The sequence below is a fragment of the Neovison vison genome, chromosome 9, assembly GCF_020171115.1.
Source record: "Neovison vison isolate M4711 chromosome 9, ASM_NN_V1, whole genome shotgun sequence".
Classification (NCBI taxonomy): Eukaryota; Metazoa; Chordata; class Mammalia; order Carnivora; family Mustelidae; genus Neogale; species Neogale vison.
In genome coordinates this window covers 10,722,575-10,730,174 of record NC_058099.1, presented here as the reverse complement: position 1 = coordinate 10,730,174, position 7,600 = coordinate 10,722,575, and positions in this window count along the sequence as shown.

Sequence of the window (7,600 nt, the reverse complement as noted above, 5' to 3'; positions counted from 1 at the left end):
CATCCCTCAAAAAAAAGTTGATCCACCAAGAAATGGATGAATCAGTCCTGATTGGGTGGACGTGCCCTTTCACCTCATTGTGTCTGACCTATCACTTAATTAATCTCTCCCAGATGCAGAGCTGTTGACAATACCAAAGATAAGCAGTATTTTGAACAAAGCAGGAAGCTTTTTAAAGAACAGGACACAGTGAGGTTTGAGGCTCTTAAAAACGTGTAAATCATCAGAATCTAGATGGAGAGTTTGTTATAACATAGCTGGAGCCGAGGTGGTCCTCTCTTTGCTAGAAACTTTCTGTGCTTTTCTTTAACCAGTGATATCTACCTACATTCATTTTCTGCCTCTCCTCTCTCTGATGGTCCCCTTTCTTCTGCCACTCCCTCTCTCTGGATTCAAACTATCCATGGCTAGTTTACTGAAAATTGTCTTCTGCTTCCCAGCCTTGTCTCTGGCTCTTCAGATCCTTTTTATAGCATAAGGACAATCGAGGTGGTCAGCTTCGAAGGCTTTGGGTGACAAAATATTGACTGTGCTTGCTAGTACCTTCTGAAGGAAGACATTTGTACTGGAGGCACCTTGGTGACTTACAGGGAATAGTTCATTAATTAAAAGACTTGCTAATTGCTACTTGAATTACTGTACAGAGAGAATGAAATGAGTTTGTAAAAGATAACAATTTGGGGAATAAATGTGTGAAGGGTTTTGGGGGGGTTTTTTGGGGAGGCACTTTAAACATTTTTATAAACAGGTCCTAGAAAATGTGTTGCTTTTACTCATGCTTCTATCATCAACTATTCAATTGAGCTTCAATTAATGATAATATATGGTCCGGGATCCTTAGCTGGGTTGACTGATGGAAGAGCTTTGTTGAATTTGGTGCAGGTGGCACTGTTTAATAAGCACAGGAAAGAGTGAATAATGTAGTGCTTGCAAAGAGAAATAAATGCAAAATAGATTGCTCTAATTATGGCAGCCCCCAGAAATGGAGATGCAAGCTGAAATGGCCAACTAGCTGGGAAATTCCAAAGACAGCTGATTGTCCCCTGCCTTTTTTATTGACAAGGTAGTGTAAAAGTAAATTTGGGTGAGCTCATCCGACTCAACACAAGCATAAATTCAAGACCTGTTCTGGTGACCTATCAATGTTTGCCTTAACTGTCTAGAATCCATTACCAGATAGTATAATTCAGCTCCAAAATGGGGCCGTCTGAACACTTCTTGCAAGAGATCGGCACAAGCTCATTACTAACAGTCTTCGTGCTTTATTGCAAAGTGTCAGGAGATTTTGCTTTTGTTTTTTGTTTTTGTTTTGTTTTGTTTTGTTTGAATTTCTTTATGCCCGAGAAAATGAGTCTATTGGAAATCAAAGTGTGAATACTTAAGTAAACAGAATTTCCCATAAACCTGCAAGGGCCCATAATGATTTTCATTTGTGCAAAGATAATCGATGGGACATTAGTTGTTTTAATTAATGAAAGAGTACAAACTGGGGAAGGGGCATGGGGGGCTGGGCTTCAGCTGAAACCTATGTGGGAAATGACTGTTCCTCACCTAAAGAGACAATGCCAGCTTCCCAAGAGCAAGAGATTAGCTAATGGGGCCAGTGGAAAGTTGGGCTGGGGTAGGGGAAGGGTCCTCCTGGAAGTAGCCACGATCAGTATTTTCCCTTCCCTGCCAACTCACTGTTCCCCTCAGAAACGTATCATGTCCTACATCAACCTCATAGGAGAGGAACGTTCTTACTTCCAAGAAGGATGCATTTTGTGCTAGGACCTCCTATGTTTTGTGTTGGCGAAGTAGGACCAGTGGCTGGAGAGCCCAAATCAGCATTCTTTAGCCTGAATTAAGGAAAGCCTAGGGCTGAATACGTGTGAGTTTCATCATGAACTGGGCTGAGAAATGTACTAGGTCTGCTAGATATGGGGTGATCTGTACAGCAATGCCTACAGCAGGTGTGTAAAGACTCTCCTCCTATGACTGGAGACTCAAGGAGGAGCCAAGTCCAGCATCGTCAGCCCCACCCCCCACCCTGGTTTTGTTCTGTGGAAGTGTTTACCAAGCCCATCCGCAGTATGGTCACTGCTGGCTGGGCACCCGTGTCAATTAGTGAAGCTCATAAAAGGTTTATGAGGAAACCTTTGCTTACAAAGAGTTGAGGGGTGTCCTGCTGCTGGAGAGGGGTGGCAGAGATGCCTCGAAATTCAGAAAAGACTGTGGTAGGAAATATTTCCAATCTCAAGTGCATGTAGACACAGGAGTTGTCAGCTAGTCAAGAGTTCAGCTGCTTCCACCCCCAGCCCCCCCCTTTTCACACAAAATCATCTTGACTTTGCTTTCAGCAAAATGTGGTTCCCTGTGTGAAGAAATTTATTGGTGTTATTTGTGCTTCAACCTAAAAGGCAGCGAGATTAGCAGAATGGCCCTTTTAGGACTGGGTAGTATTCTGGGTTAGATTAAAAAGAAATTACTCTCAAGGAAAGGCTGTAGTTATACCGGCTGAAAAAAAAATTGACCATCTTGTTGCAATATTTACTGTGTCTGTGTGTGCGTGCACACGCGTGTGCACTTGCACATGTGTGCGGATGCACGCACTTCCAAGGCAATTTACATCTTTACATGGAAATTAGTAGATGGGGGAGATACAATCAGCTATTGTGTATTTTGTGACAATTGTCCTTTAAGAATAATCTGATGTGACAGATTTGCATTGTTGACAATGTGATTTAAGCAGGACCCAGATATAAACTTTCCCCACCCAAATCAATAAGGGTAAATCCTTGGCCGAGGTGAACAATCTCTGACCTAGTATTCGTATTTCTTTTACGGATTCGCTGTAATAAAATTGAACATTTTGTCACCACTTTGAGAAACACTGCCAAACACCTTAAAACACATGTCACACGCCAGCAACCCCTCATTTCTCTCCTCTGGGAGTTTCTACATCTGGAATCATAATCACAGATAAAAACCTTGACAAAATTGCATCTGAGCACATTCCTCTCCACAGCCCTTACTTCCTCATAACATTTAATACAATATTAATACCTGCCTACCGAAATGCAGGAGGGAGGAAAAGGGCTGCCAACCTCCACGTTTCCTGATGCATCATGTTCAAACCTGAAATTCACACTTCGTGTTTCATTTTAAGTTCTGTGCATTTAACAGGGCCCTAGAGAGAGGGCCCTGGTTAGTTCCCCAACCTGCTCAGCTGACGCCCAGGGAGGCGGTTTCGGAATTGTTCAGATCGCTGCAGGGAGAAGGGGAGGAGGAATGGGGCTTTGCTCTGCCTGTGACGGGCATTTATCTATCCACAGACATGGGCTTCTTCTCGGAAACAAGTAAGGCCCCACTAATTTTTATTACCGAGAGTGGTGACCACCAGATTTTCTGTAAGGTGTGACCAAGGCAATGAGCTGATTTCGTAAAGAGGAAGCCATGCCTGAGCTGATTTGCTGCTGACTGACAGCCTCTCACATCAATATAAAACACTCCCCCTGTTTGCTGAAGGAGGCCCACAGACCTGGGAAGGGGGGGGTGGGGATCCTTGCTGAAGATACCGGGGCTTTTCTGCCACCCTGTGACTTGGCCTCACCCCATCTTTAATTGAAGATGTCCGCAGCCCCACATTCCTGCGCAGTGGCAAGGAATCCCCGTTCCTCTGCCACACCAACAAGAGGCAGAGGTTAGAAAGAAGGGAAAAGTGCAGGAAGCCTACCCCACTGGCGGGCTCCCGGGGGCCAGTGTGATATCCTCAAAGTGGACTTTCAGATGTGGGTGGCTTTGTTCAGTCCCTGCCATTCTCTAACCAGAATCAGGGTCAAGACACACTATAGCGATCCCAGGGAGCCCCACCAGCAATTCTCTCCCTCCTTTTAAAATTTAAACCTTCAGGTTTCTGGAATGATCAGCCAGCACTTCTAGTAGCCACCTCACTGTGGAGGGGGACACACACACACACACACACACACACACACACACTTCCCAGGGCAGGAACCACTTTGGGGAGCGAGGAATATAATTTGCTGCACCGTGCTACTGGAAGAAGCCGCGACATTACACTTTACACAGGCAACTGGCCCTGTGACTCCAACCAGCAGCTTTGAGAACGCAGTCCTCTTCGCTTCCAGGCAGAGGAGAAATTGTTTTTGCCTCTTTTTTATTTGCAGTTACGATCCGAGAGGCTTCCCCGACCCCAATCCCCAACACCACCCTCAGAGTTTTAGGTCTTCCATTGGCAGTGCCCAAAGGGGGGGCCCCGGCGGCCGGTCCGGGGCCAAAGAGGGCGGCTCCCTCTGCGCGGAATCCCTCCCTAGCGACTCCCAAATCCGGCGTATTCTCTGCCCGCCTTTCCCTCGGGGGAGACTCGGAGAGGCTGCAAAAATCTGGGCGCCCGCTCGCTCGCTTGTCAAGAAGCAAACTGTCTTCACATTCTCCAAGAGCAACATCCCTGCCTAGGAAGAGGAAGGAAGAGGCAAAATAAATAAAACCAGTTAATGTTGTAGTTAACTTGCAAATCAAGTAAATCTGTTGGTGCCGTATTTGAGAAATAAACCATCAGAGCGTCACAGCAAACACACACTTCTGAACGTCTTCATTTTGATTTAATGGTATATCAGCGTCAACTATCGCTTCCTCTGCTGGTACACACGGCCTGATGCCGCGGGAGGAGGGTGCCCATGTTTATCACCGAGTGAGATGACTAATTACACCTTGTCAATCACCGGCTATGAAGACATAAAACCAGCGCGCACAATGAAGTAGTTGCCTGCAGCGTCAATTAGTTGGCGATTCGGAGGTTATTGCGTGGCCCTGCTTTGGCCGCCTCTAATAACGGGACAGAGCGCCGGGACGGCGCACTGATCAATCACCCTCCTTCCGCAGCTCCCCTGCTCCCGCCCCCTCTTTCCCCCCGCCCCGCCCGGCCTCACTCTCTCCCGGCCGCATGTGCTTCCTCCCTCCGAGGCCCAGGCTCCGTGGCGCCGGCAGCCCCGGGAGCCCCGGGAAGTTTGCGCGCGGCAGCTCCGCAGCCGGCAGCCGGGAGCCCCGCAGCCTTCGGGGAGCGCCGGGGCTGGTGGCCCCTTTGTTGGAAGAGGCGTGGAGGGAGCGCTTTTGTTCTGAGTTAGTCACGGTGGCCGGCTGGAGGCTGCTCCCTCATTATGCGCCGGGTCTGCTAGTCTGCGAGGAAGCAGATGGTGGGGAGGTAGGAAGAGGCGAGAGTAGCCAGACCTGAATTCCGCTCACCTGTCACCTCCCACAAAAGGCAGGTTCGAGGGACTTCGGGATTCTTTTTCCCTATCTGGGGGAGGGGCGTCGAGGGGCCGCCGTTCCCGACGCCTCGGAAGATTACTTTTACCTGCGGTGGCCGCTCCCCCAACCCTCTGCCTTCCGCTGGGCTGCGGCTTCTCGCACCGTGTAAATGTCACTCACGTGTCAGGATGTGTGTTTACAGCCTGTTCCTTTCCTTGTTTAGTCTTCGCGGACGGGGCTCAGCGGTTGTGCGACGTCCCCCCGCCTCTGGGGGAAGATTAGCAAAGTTACCCGCCTCTGAGCCCAGGGCCAGGGCACCCAGATCCCGCCCCGGGGCGGGAGACGCGTTTGAGTCTCCGGCGGACCCGGGCGGGTCCCAGCCTGACACCGAGGGCTACACAGGCGGGCGCACCGGGCGGGAATCGTGACTGCCTGCCGGGGAGTTTGGGGTCGGTCAGCGATGGGCGTGGACTGCAGGTCAGAGCGGCGACGAAGTAGTGTACTTACATATGTGGGGGGAGTGAAGAGCCGCAGGGTGTGTTTCCATGTTTCTGGAGCAGCCCGCGGCAAGAGTTGCCGAGTGCTCCTCCTCCCCCCCACCCCCCTTCCTAAATCAGCCCCTCTTGTTCTCGAAAACGTATTGGAGCCGTCTAGCCTAGGCGCGGAGCTGCACCAAGGACAAACTCTCCAGCGCTGTTACAATTTTTTTCCTACCCTTTGGGCGACCTCCAGATGAACCCCGGTGACTCCCAGATTAGATTTTCATTCCTTACTTCCTTTGAAAGAAAGTGCCCCAGATGCGTCAGTAAAACATGCCTGTGTATACGTGTAGGCGTCCGCGTGCCTGGGCGCGGGCCCCGTGTGCAGGCGCCAAAGCACACGTCTGTGGGAACACACGCGCACGCGCGCGTCTTTGGGTTTATGGTCCTTCCCTCGCGTTGGGGCATCTGTGCATGTGCATCGTGTACACACGTACTTGGAACTTCAAGAGTTTTTTCAAATACTCAAAACATGGCCTCGGAGAAGCGCAGGCAGGGATTTAGGTCGTATTGTCTGAACAATTAATTGTATGTGTAACGTGCAATTTACCCCTGTACAATCGCATCCTCCTGCCTGGCACTGGCCGCTTACACCCGATGTGCCTGTGTAGATCCTAGCCCTGCATCCCCGCTGGCCATGTTTTCGGCAACAGAGAGGAACATGTGCGTTTGCACACATGAGCACGAATGCACGTGCTTGGGCATTACAAACACACATATGCTCGTGTCTGAAAGTTTTGCACAGTAGGTAGAAGGTAGCCCCTTGCCTCCTTTTGGCAAGCAAGTCGTTTCAGAAGGACCCACCTCCAAAGCAGATTCTGGAAATGGGACTCCTGTTACTGACTTGACTCACTCTCAGTTTTTCCCCACAGTCACTTTTTATCTCCTAAATCCAGCTTCACCCCACACCTAGGCATGGTGCTTGTGTCCCCAAGGGACTCTAGGTTGAGCCTGAAGTCTGGGAGATGGGGTGGCAGTTGGGATTTACCCACAGGCCAGGTTGTTGATCCCTGGAAAGCTGGTGCAGCCAGGCAGCAGTCTGCGGCTTGATGCAAACAGCAGAGGATGGGCCTCCGGTCCCTAAGGACCTCAGTGATACCCAGTGTTGTATCCGAATGGGAAAGTTTTTAATAGGAGGAGATGGAGAGGGAAAAGAGGGAGTGATGGACGAATTTGGTTAGTGCCCACTTTGTTCCAGGTACTTTAAAATCCATGCTATCTTTTGTTCATGACATGTGTGGAGGGGGCCTGCTCGACCCTCAGTGAAAAGATAAAAAACAGTCTAGAGGGAGTTGAGTCACTTGCCTAAGGTTACAGTGCATGTGACTGGCAGAACGGGGATTCGAACCTATGCATTTACTAGTGCCTAAAGCCATGCCCGCACCCACTCTTCCAAACTGTAGAGGGACCCGGAAGGGCACGAAGGAGCTGCACGCTCCCATAAAGTGGGCCCTAGCTTGCTTCGAGCGAGGCTACGCTGGCTAGCCCTCCTCCACCGGAGTCTTAGAGCTCCCGCCAGCTCCAGCCTCCTTGCCTCAGCCGGGTCCTCAGGAGGCCTAGGCGGCCGCCCGCAACCCACAGCGCGGAGCCTGGGCCGAAGGCCGTGCTCCGCGGGAAGCAGCTGAAGGCTCCCGCAGCTCTGCCCCAGGCCTGCCTTCCCAGGCCTCCCCCGCCGGTGCCCGAGGGGACGGGTCTGGGCCGAGGGCAGACCGGAGTGAGAGCTCCTCAAGCATCCTCCGGCTGCGCCTTCTTAGGATGGAGACCGCGGGGAAAGAAGGTTTAATTTTTCCATCCCGAAGAAATCGCAGGAAACT